The sequence below is a fragment of the Spea bombifrons genome, chromosome 4 (assembly GCF_027358695.1).
Source record: "Spea bombifrons isolate aSpeBom1 chromosome 4, aSpeBom1.2.pri, whole genome shotgun sequence".
Lineage (NCBI taxonomy): Eukaryota > Metazoa > Chordata > Amphibia > Anura > Pelobatidae > Spea > Spea bombifrons.
Genome location: NC_071090.1, coordinates 101,626,209 through 101,644,407, shown reverse-complemented (window position 1 = coordinate 101,644,407; position 18,199 = coordinate 101,626,209).

Sequence of the window (18,199 nt, the reverse complement as noted above, 5' to 3'; positions counted from 1 at the left end):
TAAAGGCGGGGTGGTAAAGAAATATACATTTACACATACAGGTATGATTTACTAACACACTGATTTACTGACCAAACCATTCTATGCTTATTAAAATACGAGACTTTGTCAATTAAAAAAAAGTATAATCAGTGATGTACAATAAACGATAGAAACGGATTAATTATATTCTGATTTCCAAATCATGATAAATCTCAGTCCAAATTCTTTAAACAGGTCTGGTTTAACTCGGTAGGTGTGAGCTCAGTGGGGTCACAGAACGTCAGCAAGGTGCACCGCAGGAGTGTGAGTGAGTGAGTGAGTGAGAAGGGGCAGGGTGACCACACGTCCCGGATTGCCCCAGAGAGTCCCACAATGGGACTTCACAAAGCATTGTCCTGGAATGAGAGTGCTCAGCAGAGTCGAATCTTGGGGCCGCACTTTAAGAAGCCGCCCCTGACCGTCGGAAAAAGATTTGAGCCAGCCAGCGCCGCTCGATAATTTCTTGGAGCGGCACCGGCAGTGGTGTCAGTGTAGCTGTGGGAAACCAGCAAGGTGTCGGGGCACGCGGAGGGGTCAAGAGAGACCCAGTGTTCTGAAGATTTTAGTCGGGTAAGTCGGCAAACTGGGGATATGGTTGGCAATGTGAAGCTGTTAGGGGACAAGGTTGACAATAAGAAACTGGGGACAAAGATGGCACTGTTAAGCTGTCTGAGGACCAAGATGGCACTGTTTAGCTGTTTGAAGACCAAGATGGTACTGTTTAACTATTTGGGGACCAAGATGGCACTGTTTAGCTGTTTGAGGACCAAGATGGCACTGTTTAGCTGTTTGAGGACCAAGATGGCACTGTTTAGCTGTTTGGGGAGCTGGCATCGCAGGACACACGTAATTTCTGGAGGGTAGTGGGTCGTGCCACAATGCCACTCCCGCGACCAGGAATTTCCCCGCAGTGACCCAGAGAAGCGACGCTTTACCCGGAGTCTCCAGGCGAGACCCGGAGAGTTCCCAGGTATGGCAATTTGAACTTTTTCATAGAGCAATTTTAACATTTTTTTTTGGCTCAAATCAGGTTACAATCTAGAAAGTTTTTATGTAACTCTGTGACCTATTATTATCTATTTATGTAGCTGAGTAAGACATTTAGAAGAATGTACATGAAGTAAATAATTCAATTTAAATCCATTTTCTATGCACTAACGTGGGTTTTGGGGCTGTAGATACCGCGATACACTTACGCCCAGCAAAGTTTCTGAGCTCCCAGAAATGAGAGACAACAGGGGAAGAAGGACGCACCGATGGCTTCAGTCCCAAAGAGGGACTGTCCCTTTTAAACAGAGACACCTGAGTAGTATACGTGTTCTATTTTCCAGGCCCTGTCCAATTATCAGGCAGGGAAAGATTATTTTACGTGCAATTCCACACATGGCCACTAGAGTGTGTAACAAGATGAACGGCGCCTAACTTGTGCTTCTTGAATCTCTTTTAAAGGGGAACAGGCACTATTTTAAAGACTAGCATTGTATCGCTCCCTCTTTAAGGTCACAGCAGTTCTCCAACTGGTTTAGGTACCAGAACAAAGACAGCTTTACAGGTAATGTTTCAAAAATATCATGCTGATTCCTTCTTAAAGCAGTTCTAGTTTTGGGGCGATAAAAAGTAAATAAAAGAATGCCTAAGTAGGTGTTTGTTACCTGAAGCAGAAGAGCAGAAAAACGTACATACAGTTTTGGATTTGTGTTCCTTATTATGGTTCTTGGGCACTACTAGCCTGAGCTGATGTCGGGCACGGTGCCCGCGAAGCCGGAGTATTATCCTAAATAAGGCCATTTTGTTTTTTTGTTTTTTTTTTAATTGAGCATAAAGATCCCCGTGATTATGTTGCATATTTAATTTTTTTGAACTTATTATTACATAATTAGGTATTACAAAAATCTTGATTTTTCAGTCGCTCCCGTGTACACAAGTGAAAAAAAATCCAACCCAAAAGAATACTCACCCCCGACCCAAATCAGGAAAAAAAAAAAGGAGAGCAAAGGACCACCTGGAGGTTTAATGTCCTGGCACCGGGACGGGAACGTCCATCACCATAGTAACCACCATTTATAAACAAAAGCCAGCATCAGTGCAATAAGTCTGCAGTATAGCCGTCTGCCTGTATTGCTCATGCCTCGCTCAGCTCACACATGTCCATGGTTAACAATGCATCACAGATTAGCTATGTAACATACGTATCATATTTCAGCGAATTATGATCACGCTAAAAACAGTTTGCCTGCTGGCTGTTCAATTTGGAAAGCACTTACAGTGGGTTCCATACATAAAAGGATCACGATGACCAAACAACAAATGTCCTCCATGTATACCGGCACAACAGAGTAACGTTCCATAAAGTGATGTGTTCCAAAAGTAGTAGTATGTTATTGGATCCTTGGAAAGTACATACCAATCTCCCATAGCTCTGCTCACATGGCATAGCATTGTCCAAAACGTCTTTGTACGTCCCCTTCAGCGTACCAAGGCATTTTTGGACAATGTGATGCTTCCAACTTTGTGGGAACAGTTTGGGGAAAGACCCTTTTCTATTTCAGTATGACCCTCCCCCAGCGAGGTCCGTAAAGACATGGTTGGATGAGTTTGGTCTGGAAGAACTGGACCAGCCGCACAGAGGACCTGATATTAACCCCACTGAATATGGAGTTGACCGCCTTTGCAGCTATAACAACCTCCACTCTTCAGGGAAGGCTTTCCACAAGATTTTGGAGTGCGTCTGTGGGAATTTGTGCCCATTCAGCTAAAAGGCATTTGTGAGGTCAGGCACTGATGTTGGACCACAAGGCCTGGCTCACAATCGACGTTCCAATTCATCCCAAAGGTGTTCCCAATGCACCCGATTGGCACCGCGCACAGTGATCTTTATCTTTGCTCAGCTATGGAAACCCATTTCATGAAGCTCCCGACACACAGCGGTTGTGCTGATCTTGCTTTGAGTTTGGAACTCTGTAGCGAGTGAAGATACAAGAAGACAGGTGATTTTTAAGCACTCGGCAGTCCAGCTCTATGAGTGCGCGGTGTGGTCTACTGTGGCAGTTGTTACTCCATGCTTCTACTTCACAGTAATAGCACTGACAGGGGACCGGGGCAGATCTAGCAGGGCAGTAATTTCACAAACTGACTTGTGGCAAAGGTGGTGTCCTATAAAGTCCATGTATAAAGTCCCTGAGCTTGTCAGTACGACCCATTCTACTGGCGATGTTTGTCCCTGGAGATGGCTGCCTATGTGCTCTATTTTATCCACTTAATAAAAATCCGCTGAATAATAATAATCAGGAGGGGAGTCCACATACTTTTGGTGATATAGTCTCTTAGTCTGTGAATTCTTGCTTTGTCATACCCTTAGAATGTATATATTGTAAAAAAGAAAGTGGCATGCCTATGACGTGTATGCACACACATATATAGAGGTATAGATTAGACACTTGTGTATAGAGTGAGGGTGTATATGTATGGTAAGTTATGGTATGGTGTAAGTTATGGCATTAGACTGAGTCTGTATGTGAGTGCATCTGTATTATTGTATGGTGTTAGCGTGTGTGTTAGTATATGGTGTTAGAATGTGTATGCATAAGATGAGTTGGTGTTAGAGCAAGTTTGCATGTTAGTATGTGCATGTTACTTACCAATGGGGTGGACGCAGAAGAAATACTGCACCCAGGTGCCACCACCCCAAGGCTACCCCTAGGGGTTCCTAGGTATACTTGCGTGAAACATAAGAATAAATGATAAAGTTATTGTTTATGTAGTTCTTTGCAACAAATATTACCTACAGTACGTGTTCCTTACAAGCATAGGAAATATTAAACGGATGTAAAAGTATGATGGGAGTTCCCCTTCAATTACCCAGACGCTGATACTCTAATAATAATCACTAATGAAGATCTATGGAGTAAAGCTCTGTGTGGTGTTTGAGCAGGGAAAGTCACCCAATGTATCACATGGGAGTGTATCGGAACAAAATTAGATAAAACCATCTTTTCGTCAATGCTGATCTACATTACTATATACAGCGCTGTATCTAATGCTCACCATGTTTGTTTTTCCATGGGACTTCCCCTTATATATCTGATTATCCAGTTCTATTAGGTAACGGCTTGGGAACCGGACTTTCCAACATGCATTCATCTCGTTTTGAAATCTCCGTTATGCCACTTGGTTTTTTTTTTCCCTGTAACACAGTCATTCTGTATGACCCCCCCCCCCGGGCCAAATGAACGTAAATATTTATTTTACTCTTTTTATTTTACCTCTCGCAATATTCGATATCATGATAATAGGACTAATTGCGCATGTTTATGCAAAAATGATCTTCACATTGCAAAAGTATTTGGTGTACTATGGTTTATTCGAGAAAAACATTTCATTTTAGTAAGATAAATATAACTGGCATGTGTTTTTGAAATAAATGGTACGGATGCAACGTTGCCAGTTATGCTTTTAGAACTCATTGTGGTCCACGTGGCTTTTGATGGCTATGTGACCGTAAAATGTGTTCAGCTGAGCCAGAAAGTTCAGATCTAGGAACGAGGAATTTGGGGGCAAGTAAGAACCATTTGACCTATCCAGTAATTTCCGTGCCGTATATACCCCTGGGTGCCTTACACTTTTGTTGAGAGACGCAGGGCTTCAACCATATTTCCAGGTTAAATAAAAAGGGCAATAAAATATTCACGTCCCGTGTGCGGTACAATGTCTTGTGAAAGGCAATCCAAGTGCCGGAAAATATGACAGTGCCAAGCACACCTTCAGTCAGCCAACAATGGCCATGTTATTGTTCAGAAGGTCAATGTTATTGAAGACAAAATACGACTATTTTTGTGACATTTCCTTTCCCAAATATTCCCTATCTTTGGCTACATGTTTTCATCCGTTATCCACATGGAAGCTTTTATAAATTGGATTAAGCTTTTTTTTTTAAAAAAAACACCCTAAACTATTAAATATAAACCCAAAAAAGGTAGTCTTGGAATCTCTGTCAGTTCGTTATTCTAATAGGGATTAAATCGGTTGAAGTGTGAGGTTTCACAGATGTGGGGAATTGGATGAGTCGTCTGATCCGTGCCATAGATAAACACGTGCGCCTCCCCATGACACATTTACTAAGGGGGCAAGATGTTCCCATGGAAGCTTGCTTTTGGAGCATGGCAGATAATTTACATCTGTGAGGTCATTCTTATGTTTTATCTGTCACGGGCAGATGACTTAACCTGTTCTGTATCCATGGCGGTGATGTTAGAGGAAGTTACCGGATTTCAGATAAAAATCTGCTGGGTGGATGAGCACTTTTAAGGAATCTCAGGAATGCCTGCCTGTCGCCCCCTCCCACATCATGCTGTTTGGTGCCCCTTAGCAACTCTTATCAGAGCAGCAAACATTTTCAGCTCTTTCAACTGTGAAGACTGTCTACCTTCCCCGGGAAGTTGTAAAGGTCACATTCCCTCTCCTCGTACGTTTCTAGGGACCTGCTTACAGTGGCTGGCTTTGTGGGTTCAGATCAGACCCACATTTCGCAGCGGAGGTAACTCAAATTAGGAGGAACTGGAATGGTTGGCTACAAGTTGCAGGCAGACAAGCACGGCTGGCACTGGGGTTTCTAGCTTTATCTAGCACCCCAGCCAACCTTTCTTTCCACCCCTTTTAATCCATACAGGAAAGAATATGATGGTGGCTCTCCCCACCAGGAGAGGACTCTAGGTGGCTGCCTAGTTTGCCAATGGCCCTGTGGACAAGCTAGAGAATGGAGCTACACAAGTATATACTTTGATGACCAGATTCAATGACCCATCTTTGAAGTCTATGAAATTAACCATGAAAAAGAAAATTAAAAAAAGTTTAAAAAAAAGGCGGATTGACCTTGGGCTAAGCTTTACAGGTGAAGCTAATTTCACCTTTTGCGTTAAAGGATATTTTCTCATAATATATCGTGAGATAAATCTGATAATTAAAAAATAATCTATATGTTTACAATAAAAAACATGTACATTAAATGTTAACAAATATTATTAATGTATTTTTGTATGGGCAAAGCCAAGGCTATCTGAAGCGGACTCCTCGGCAGTCTCAAAATCTCATGAGGCGCTACATCTTTTTTTTCCTATGTTGGTCTGATAAAAAAAACTAAATTCTTATTATTTTCTTAAACTTCAAAGCTTCACTCAAACCCCAGTGGTTTCCAGAAAAAAATACCGAGAGAGTAGTAGATAAGTGGAAGAGATTGCAGTGAGGGGATTTAAGCTAAGAGAAGGACAAGGACCGTTCGAAGTCTGTGTCTGTAGAGCAGAAAAAATGGGCCGACTACATGGGCCGAATGGTTCTTATCTGGTTCTATGTTTCTCTGCCCTCTGGTGTGCCATATAGCTATAAAATAAGGAATAAATAATTCATGGCTGCTATAGCTTTGTTGACCTTTAGACGTTTTATAACTAGGGTTACATCCCAGCTGTTTGCAAAACCCAATCACAGGAAATTTAATTTAGAATCCGGCAGTTCAATTCTAATAGGAACAGGATCACTTTATTAACAAGGAAATGGATGTAACTTCTGGAAACAGGTCTTTATGTCAGCATTCTCATATTGCTCACTCATTACAGAATTTACCAGAGAATTAATAAACAACATAGAGACATAGAATTTGATGGCCGATAAGAACCATTTTGTCCCATATGTCCCAATATACACTTAGTTTAAGGATTTTAATGCTTTCGCTTTTTTGAATGGCCTACTTCTTGCCGCCTAACCAAGATGGAGGCTTGATGTAGTCATTGACCACCCCCTTCTTTAGCTTGTATTAATAGGTAGGCCATGGCATCTTTCTCAATGAGTGGGGTGCTCGATGCCAAGCCCCCCCCCACTTCCCCTGTAACAGTCTGTTTCACTCAGACAAGACATTAAGAAGCTTTCCCAGTTTCTATGGCAACAACCAACCAGCACCTGCTCTTGTGTCACATGACAATTGTGTTCCAAAATTAGGAATGAGACAAAATTTTGCATGATTTTAGAATTGTTTCTGGGAGTGGGTTGGGGGTGTTTGATGTTTCTAACGCAGGTATTAGTTACAAAAATGTTAAATTGAGTAACTTTAAGTCAAAAGGTAAATTATATTTAAGCAGCAACCTTTTTTGCTTTATACACCATAGTATTTTATGGTCTGGTCAGAGGCTTCATAACATTCCAGACCAATTAATAAATTTTACTGAATGCTACTCCAAATAACTTTAGTTAGAATTTGGCACCTATGACAGCAATCTTGGGGAGAAGACAGCTGACATCAGAGCAGAGCATCGTGTCATGTCTGAGGTCATGCCCTGCGCTGATGACACTTATCGCCAGAAAGTGGTCTCATCCAGTGGAGGGACGCACAACAAGGTGCAGGAGAATTGCCCCACATTAATAAAAATGTTATTGGATTTCATCTTACATTAAAGGAGTGGGATCATTGTCTGCTGCACCGGCGACCAGCGAACCATTTTCATATTCATTTTTTTTGCAAATACTTTTGATGTTGAACTTGGATCATAAAAACCTCCTGCGTGATTTCCAGTAACATTGACTCCTTACCAAAGCTTAAGTGCTTTGGCAAAAAAAAAAGCTTTACTCAAAGATAATCATAGCTTCGTTTGAATATTTGTTCAAATGGTTCCAGTTATATTGTGAAATAACAAAATTCCAAGAAACGGCCACCTGAAAAAGAATGAGATTTGTTCACTTTTTATAAGAATACGGTTGAAAGGAGCCATGCACCTTTGAACCAGTTTATATGGAAGGCAGCACGTTCATCTTTTACACCACCAGATGGCTTTAGGGTTGCTGGACTATCTGCCTCCCCATGGACATGAGATGCTGGCCTGCTCCTGACTCACATGTTAATCACTCCAGCAATAAAGAACCTTTATAACCTGGGCATGATCCTAGCTTCCTTACAAGAACATTGTAGTTTCTGGCCTTCATAGCTGGGCTGTGGCAACAATCCTGTTTTGACTTTCTGGATTCTGACCTTTTGGTTTGCGTTATCTTTGGTACAATACTATTGTCTCCTTCAGACGAGACTATGTTGCCACCTGCCCATTCCAGAAACCCTGTCTATCCATTCCATGGACCCTGTTGCTGTAAGCCTGTCCTAAGTAGGGCGGCCATCAGGGGGGTAACATCCTTTCATACTCACTCCTTGAAACCTTTCAGAGTAAAATCCTCAAGGATCAGGCCCTGAAGCATCAGTCAGTTCTGGATTTATCAACAGTGGATTCATCAGAAATGACCAGTTCAGTGACTAATCAAAAGGATACATTGTCGAGCATCTTTCCATATGTGATTCACAGAACAAGAACAAGTCTTGGATATTTATTCTTCTAGAATTTAGATGATTCCAGGAAAAAAAAGACTCTTCAACAGATCACTTGAAGTGTTTGGTAGATATTTCACTTGAATCCAGCATCTGCATCTTTTGCTGAGATAATCGAGATGTCTGTGTTATGGATGACTATTCTAACCTGTCTTCCTAAAAGGGACGAAAACAAGATTTATTTCTAGAAAGAGCCCCCTTTATTTGTGCCATTATTGGACGCTTATGAGTCAGTAGGCAGTAGAAATGCGAGGATGAGGTCCAGGCACATTCCAGGATCCATACAGCGTCTGAATCTTCGTTTTGATGTCTAATTCTCAGTGATGGTGTTTAGGGAATGGACTGTTTGTTCCAGATAACTGTGTTAGAAATGTTTTATCTTCAGCAATTCATCCTTCAACTTCAGGGAACTGTTGCTTTGATACAGATTCTGGAGATCCGGGCAGATTCTGGTGCCATCTGGATACATGCATCGTAAATTGTAACCAATTTATAAAAAATAGAACAAACAAGGCAATGTTCGTGGAACTTTGCAAGAACATATTCTGTCACAAGCTGAGTTTTAGCTGATGTTTGCCACAATAACATGGTCCAGTGTATCAAAAGTGTTTGAGAACATCAAAAGAGGTCTACTCGCCTTTTAGATTCATATCCTGTGGAGTTGTTCTTTTGAAAGTCGATATGTTTTGTACTTGTTTTAATCCAACTAATCTAAGATCTGCGTATACTTTTTTTCCCCATTTTGGGCTTTTTTGTTTACCAAAGTCTTTGGGAATCAAAAGAAAATAGACTCGGGATATAGCCGTATTCTGTTTATGAGGGCAGCTAATTTTGAGTGATCTAGCCAAAAAATAGATTAAGTTCTTTCATTAAAGTTTATATAAGAAGGAAAAGGGTAACTACAGTAAAATAACTTCTCATGCAGTGCTGCCTTGAGATCAAGATTATGGGACATATTTCAACAAACCCTGATTGTTTCAGTGCTTGCTTTGCAGACAGCAAACCATAGCAGGTTCTCTTAAAACAGAAAAAGTCCCATTTATTTTGGGTTCCCTTTACAGGAAAGTAAAAAAAAAATAGCTCATCAAAATCTTGATGAGCTTCTGTCTAGCTTCATGAGGTTTAGCAAAAAAAAAAAAAAAAAAAAACACAAAAAAACAAAAGAAAACAAGTAAAACACATTTGCTGGTGGAAATTGCTGGAGACAATTTGTGGACACCTTAGATTTTGCAAGCAGCTAAATGAAGGGCGTTTATCATGTGACTGATCATGTGACCAATGTATATCTGTCTACAGCTTACGTAAATCACACCCAGGACCACATCTTCAAGGTCCGGACACTTTGCCAACAAGGACCTCTCAATTGCCTTTCTTGAGAGAATCATGGTGCAGGTGGACCTCTTTGCGGGGTTCTCAGAGTCGAGAAGACCAGCCAGTGGGATGAAAAGAACCACACAAAGGCACCGCGTACTTCTAGTGATGTTTCTTTTACATATATAATTCAGGTTCTTCTCTTAGACATGTTCTTATTTGTACTCAACCCGGTTTTCATGAAGTTGTCCCATTGCAAGCTTTACAGTTCCACCCGGATTTGAAACGCTGCTTTGAACACTTAGTAACTTGTTACCCAACTATGGTAATTGTATTATTTTGTTACACATTATTGTGACTTCTAGGGCTGTAGAACTCTGCAATACACTCGGACCCACAAAATATTCTGAGCTCCTAGAACGGGAACACCGGGGGAGAAGAAGGGGACAGGTGATCTCTCCCTCCTCCCTGCCATCGGTGCCCAACATCGGTGCCCAACTGTTCATAAAATGCATTCTCGGATAAGAGCAGTGGTGGGAATTAAAATACAGTAGCTGTGACATTATTGTGTTCCAGGATAATTCAGGAAAGGGAATTTTTGTGCAGTGGGTTTATTTAATATCCACAGTAGGAACAATTCACTGAAATATTGTTTTTATTTTAATTTTTAGGCATGGATGCTGATAATGAAAATCTCCACGGAGCATGGCTGCGGTGCCCAAAAGGAAATCCGTTCCTGGCTGTTTTCCTCTATTCTCCATTATAATGGGAGCATTAAATGAGCTTAAAAAAATATGTCAAGGGGCCTTATAGTTACCGTCAGTGGCCCCCTAGTACCGTCACGGTGTCTAATGATTAAAATAAGTGCACTATATATATATATATATATATATATATATATATATATATATATATATATATTCTAAGGATATAAGTTATCTCTGCTATTTAAGGATATAGACACATTTAGCCTTACATAAATGAGTAAGGTACTATTTACATGACTATTTACGTACATATCCCTTATAATAATAGAACAATAGCAGAACTATAAAAAAGTATCATGGATGTTCTCTTTTAAAGATGCTGTTCCGCTTGGATAAAACATGAATTGCACTTTCTAGTATGTTAAGCTAATAAACCTTCTGTCGATCTGTCACATTAATCATTCTCATGGAGGGAAGATTCTAATACCATAGAGATAACTTACTAAAAGCTAAGCACAGAAAAGTACTAAGTATCACCAATTCTAACCCCTATCACACTCATAGTCCTACATATTCTGTATATTAATCATTTGTTACTTTCTCTACCTTTCATCAAATCCAACTACAAAGGTTAATTTCGCTTTGTTAAGGTATAAGCAGGACATGAAGGCGAGATAGACTGATGACTGGAGTCGCCCGGAGCGCTCCAGAAGGATCCCGTTCCAAATTAATTAATTTTTCTTCTTAAAAATAAGTTACGGTAAGTTTAAGAACTTATTCTATCAGCAACAACTAAAAACAGGATCTTATGGAGACATTTAGGAATTTCAGGCAGGTGATTATATATAGAGAGATCTTTTTTTGAGTTGTGATATACCGTCAAAGAACTTTAATTAAAAGTAATTTTTTAACTTTTTTTAGAATTGTAGAACTCGAATAAATAGAGGGACTCCATTATCTGTATGGAGGGCAGTAACCTGTCAGTAAAATGAAGAGCAGCTGCCCTTCATTGGTTGATGGCAGAGGACCCTGCCAGCGACCAATAGAGTCGCTCTTACGGACGTTTAAAATCCTGGCGGCAAAGCTGCTGAGTATTTTTACCACGTTAACCCCGTATTAACCCCTGCTAAAAAAAAAAAGCCCAAAACGAAGAAAAAAAAGTCTAATTATTTCTATGGGACTTTCATTTTGAACACGAATGTATAGGCATATGGCAAGAAATATAAGACAAGATCGAGGAGCAATTAAGGTTTGAGGTGTTTACAGCAGGAACAAAATAGGTAGACTAGATGGGTTAAATGGTTCTTATCTGCCATTTCTATGATTCTATAAAAATATCTACAACATTACGGGTACTACACTACAAACCGTCGTAATGCCTTATGAATAAGGATAATAACGTAGAATTTTGCTTTAGAAATGAAAACGATATGCATTGAAAAGTGCAAACATTTTAATTAGTCCCATGTGCTGAATTTTTTCCATTATCTCTTTGGCTAGACTTGATAAAGAGGAAGGCTCGTTTTCGGCTAATTTCCCAGTACTGGTGTGAAGTATGGATGATGCATTGGGTGGTGTGCTGTGTGTTTGGGATGTGACCTCATCATAACACCATTTGCACAGGAGGATAGAGTTGTCATCTTTTGCCCCCCCCCTACAAAAATTTGCGTCACCAGCAATGGGGAAAAAAGCCTGTCTATACTTAACCACTTCCATGCCAATCTGATCGTAGTCGGTGTTGATGGAAAGGAAATGCTGGGGGTGTGGAGAGAGAGAGGAAAGGTGGGAGAACTACCGGAATAGAAAGAACGGAAGTGTGACAACGGATGTGAAGCGTGAGAGCGATAGGAAGAGAGTGATAGAAAGAGACAGTCAGAAAGTGATGCAGTTGAAGCGTCGCAGGTGTGGTCACCCACCATCACTGGTCATAGGATGTGACAATGTCCTGAAGAGAGACCCGGCTCTCATACACCGTGACTCCGAGATTATCTCTTCTGTTATATAGTTACACCTTTATAGTTTCTTTACAAATGGTTTATTTCAAGATCTCAAGAACTTTTTAAGAGCCAGAGGGGTGTGACACAGACATAGTGACATAGCTGCTCGCCCTTCAAGGTTTTCAGGGGTTATGTAAAGTCATACTGTGGGGTTATGAATTAGAATGCAAAGTTATGAAAGGAGAGCAATAAACAAGAACACTCTCGTGTATCTCTCCCGTTTTCTCCCTGAGCACAGCTTCTCCGTTTCTCCAGGTTCGACACACAAATTCTCAGGGTCCCAGGAGCGAGGTCCTGACATGCCCCTACTCCCGGCCCATTACCTCCTTAAATAGGGGTGTCATCAGTGGGAACACCCACTGATGTCAGCGTAAACGCCCACCAACGTCAGCAGGTAGTCCTGGCCGCATACGCAAGGGGGGGCTCCTGGTAGCCATAGCTTAAATGTTCCCAGGTATGCACATGTAGGACTAATGTAAGGCTTCCTGGTTGGAGATGAACTCTAGACACTCCAGGTGCAAGACCTGAAAGCTGCTGACTTGCAACAAGAGACGTTTCTTTTGCATTGTTCAGATCAAAAGGCTTCTTGCGGAACTCTAGCTAAGTGATCCCACACCTGTGAAGGATCAAAGTATCAGCTCCAGCTGCTCCTCGTTTTAGGCCTTTAACCACTTTGTGACAATGACATTTCTGTGATGGTTCTTTTTTCTCATTTACCGTACCCACATAAGTTATATATTTTTTGTTTTTTTCAGGACAAGAAGGGCTTTCTTTAGACGCCATTATTTTGTATCATATAATTTACTATTAAAAAGAGTATAAAATATGGTGAAAGACTGAGAAAAAAAGGACTTAAAAAACCTGCTTAGCAGATTCTACTATTTGTCCTGAGTTTAGAAATACCCAATTTTTTTTTTTTTTTTGCACAGTATAGGGTATGAGTATCATTTTGCTATTTTAAAACCTTTTTTTTTTTCTCAAATATGGTCATTCTGCCCCCATTTACCTCCATCAAACCATATATGTTTAAAAAGTAGAAACCCCAGGGTATTTTAATGCTAGTATTTTAACTTTTTTCCATGCACTAATTCTACCACTGTCAAACAACACCAATATGAGTTCAGCAACACTCCTGAGTACAGCGATACCCCCCATGCATGGGTTTCTCTGGTTGTTTGGGGACTAAAAGGCCACATTTGGGATGTGTGCATTTCTCAATATGGAATTTTCACATGTTGAAAATTCTGCCCACATATCCTATTTGGGACATCTTTAAAGCTGGTCAGTTCAATTTACCCCATCAAATCATATATTTCTGAAAACAATACATCCCAGGGTATTTATCCCCTGGTATGTTAACACACTTTTTACCACCAGCCTTTATCAAAGTTTGCAGTAGTATTTTGTTGTTTGAGGGCTAAAAGGCCACATTTGAGAAGTGTGCATTTTTCTGTAATTCTGGACATCTGTGCCCATGTCTTATTTTTGGGACAATTCGATTTATCCCATCAAATCATATTTTTTTTTAAAGCTAGACACCCCATGGGCATTTAATATGCCAGTATGTTAATTCTTTTCATTACACATTTTGTTGGAACCATAAGGTTCCCCTGATGGTGATATCAGTGGGGAATTATTTTTACATGTTACCAAATTTTATTTTAGCTATTTTCTTTCTTATGTTTTAATTTTTTATTTAACTAATCATGTTGTGATTAGAAAGCTGGGCTCCATTGACTTGCATGGTTGGATGAAGTACCTGTATTCAACCTGCAGGGGGAGCCCAGATTTTTTCTTTAAATTTTTTTTATTTTGCAGGTTCTCCGGAGAATAATAACAGAAACCAAAATAAATCAGTAGAACCCCAATACAAAGACTTCTCATAATAAATGACATTTGATGGAGACCCGATGTGCTTTGTAGTTATTTGTTGGTATCAAAGTACAGTTTTTTGATAGAAAGAAGACAGAAAGAAATTAAGGGGACAGAGGAAGAGTTGTGAGATAAGGCCAATGTATACTTCAAATGTAACAGAAAGGAGGTCACCTCAGATACATCCATGGACACAACAGCTTAACCTCCATAAACTATCCATCACCCAGCCAACTTAGAGCGCGTTCAGGTGGTTCCTGGTCAGACTACATTCATTAAGTTTAGCGTTGACGTGCGAGCGATCGTATCCTTTCTTTGGTCATTTAGCTAATCCAATAGAACCATGTTGTAATGTATCTCTCGAACTATGGAAGCTCATTTGATGGCGGTGAGGTGAAGACTCTTAGACCAGAACTGGGCAATTTTCCTACATCCCCACCTAATGTGTAGGAACATGCTGGGTTCCTCCCTACACCTCCAAAATGTGTCAGGGTGAGAAGGTAGACTTTGTGTAGAACCACTGGGATATGGCACCATCTCACCATTAATTGATATGCCGAGTCTTGGGTACGGTTACTGACGGAACAATGAGCCGTGGAATATGTGGAATATGGAGGTATGGACTCATGGGTAGTATTAATTAGCATTCCATAGTGAAGTGGAAGATGGTTGCTGCAAGAGATTCAAGAATAGGTGGTTAGAGGGCAACGTCATCCCACCTGGGGAAAAATCTGGGTTATGTATCAACGGGGTGAGAGGGGAGGTATAAGTTGTTTTCTCATGCAATGTTAAGATCTTTTGCTAGTATTTTTGACGTGGGCGATACAGTTGGGTGTACTGCCTGTGGCCATTGTCTTTTGTGAAGCCATGGAATGACACCCAGTGGTGTCTGGAATGCTGTCTTCTCTAGTCTGGTCCATTGGACATGCTCTTGTTCTTTCACTCAGTCCACCACCCTGGCTTTGTGGTATGTCTCGATGTGTCGCCGTCTCTGCAGTGTAGCATATTTCAATCTACCCAAGGATCCTTTCCAGATATAATGCGTCATCGTTGCTTTTGTAGAAGACAAAAAAATATGTCGGGATCCTTATCGGCAATGTTTGGAAGGGGTAGAGGAGCCTTGGGAGAATATTCATTGTAATCGCGTTAATTCTCCCCGTCCGCGTGAAATGCGTCCGTGAACACCCGGCAATCTCCGGGTCAAACCCGCAGAGTTCCCAGGTATGTACATATGCGTGACTGCGCATGTCCAACAGGTGGCTGTATACTGCAATACTAGCAATATGGCTGATTGAATATCATCGTAGATGCAGTCAACAAAAGTTAGTGTTTGTCCTGTAGACTGTAGAAGCGTATGAACATACACTCACTCTAACACCACAGTCTGACATATACACACGCTCACACTCAGTCGCTGGGTCACGTAATGTTACTTAAAGCCGCCAACTTCCAAGAAGAGGCCAACCCAATTCACGCTGCCGCTATTTGAGGAATTTGGCATAGCCAGGGGGCCATTACCCACTGCCCCGGGGCCAGCTCGCTCCTGTGACCGATTTAAAATCGGGAGTTTTGAACCTTGCCACATTCTCTGTCATCGTTTTTGTCAGAGTTTCAGCTTTAATTCCTTTTCCTCCTCCCCGCATCTGGGAATTTTCGACGTCAACTGACCATGGGAAACATTAACCCTTTAACAGCCCGCTGCAAAAATTCCGCTGTAGTGACTCACGGCCAGTGTCAACCGACGGGCTCCAATGAAAACCATGACTTGTCAAGAAGTAAAGTTATTCTGAATGAAGTCACCTGTATTCAAGCATGAATGTACGCACAACAGTGAGGAAGGCACTGACTTAGAGTGCTGATATATCATTAGATCGGAGTGGAATGTGAAGGAGTCAGCTCCTCACTATGTGACCTTTAGAATGCCTGGGTAAATCCTTTATTCACTTAGAAACGTAGAATATGATCGTGGATAAGAATAATTAAGCCCCTCTAATCTGCCCATTTTTCACCCAAACTTTCATGTCACATGTTCCTGTTGGGTTGACTTTCCCTGCCCACCTGTCTCCTTAACTCAGCCCTTCTCTCCCCTCCTCTTCTTTAACTCTTACCATGCCCGCTCTTTCCATTCTCTTTGGGAAATGCCCAAGCAGTGCCAGCCACGCTGCCCCCCCCCCGTGTTGGCCTTTTTTCTAAGTAAAATGTTATTTTCCTGTGAATTCGATGCTCAGGTCTGTGATTTTCCAGTTATTCAGCCAAAACCGAGGACCAAGCAACGGGAGGGTATGAAGTAATAATACCTAAGAAAATAAAGTTCACTCCAACTCATTAAATTACTCCTGAGGAAGGGAGGAGATTAGTGACCTAATAGAATGCCCCCCCCCCCGCTGACTCCGACAGCCTCCAGCTTATAAAGCAGAAAGTGATGTCACATTGCTAGCATTCCGGGGCACGACTTCAACGAGGTGAGTGCTTCTCACTGGTGACATCATATTAAAATAAAAAGTATAGCGGACGCCGGCTTAGCTGGTCATAGTGGCATTTTAATGTGTTTTAATGAATTCTTCCATGTAATTTGTTTTATACGGGCTGAAGGGGAGATCTGATCACCCTCAGGTATAGTATGTATAGTATAGTAGATGTATTGCATTACGCACCATGCACAGATAATTTGATCTATACAGTCTGGTTAAAGGATAGGGATGACATCTCTGTAGTGGGGCTTCTTACCTGCCTGCAGCCAGTGTATGTTTTTACCCTAGGAAAGGGCAATTTGTGGATCATGTTTTAAGTTGGACTTTCTTTTGTATTTTGCATTCTTCTGCGTATGTTCGAAGGATTGTGCAGTCTGTGATGGTATCATGTTTCACCTTCTTTCTATTTGAGTATATCCCATGTGTGTATGATGCGTGTGTGTTGCGTGTGTATTATAATTTTTATTAATTTTTTATATAGCGCCACCAAATTCCGTAGCGCTGTACAATGGGTAGACAGCACATAACAAGTAGTATGTAACATAACAAATTGACTAACAGAGACAACAGGTGAGGAGGGCCCTGCTCAAATGAGCTTACAGTCTAGAGATACATGTGAATGATGTGTGTATATGATGTATGTGAATGATGTGTGTATATGATGCAAGTGAATGATGTGTGTGTATGATGTATGTGAATGATGTGTGTATATGATGTATGTGAATGATGTGTGTATATGATGCAAGTGAATGATGTGTGTATATGATGTATGTGAATGATGTGTGTATATGATGTATGTGAATGATGTGTGTATATGATGCAAGTGAATGATGTGTGTATATGATGTATGTGAATGATGTGTGTATATGATACATGTGAATGATGTGTGTGTATATGGTGTATGTGAATGATGTGTGTTTATGATGTATGTGAATGATGTGTGTATATGATGCAAGTGAATGATGTGTGTATATGATGTATGTGAATGATGTGTGTGTATATGGTGTATGTGAATGATGTGTGTATATGATACATGTGAATGATGTGTGTGTATATGGTGTATGTGAATGATGTGTGTATATGATGCATGTGTATGATGTGTATGTATGATGCGCATGTATGATACAAACCTAAACAAAACGGAATTACTTACCAACTAACAATCTCTAAGTGATACTAACATCCGTGAGAAAGAAATGACCCTATGGTGTTACATTATAGATGAACTGGATCTGACTGGGAAATGACTGGGATGTCTGAATGGTAAAACTAGCCCCCGTCTCTGTATTCGCCGCAGAATGTAACATTTTTGTAACTATATAGAGTGTTAGAAACATGCTCAGAAATAATTATTTAATCAAGAAAAAAGTTTTTGCTGGGAACATTTAGTTGTCATGTGACGAAAGACACAGGCATTGATAGGTTGTTGCCATAGAAACTGAATAAGCTTCTGCGTTTTCATGTGAT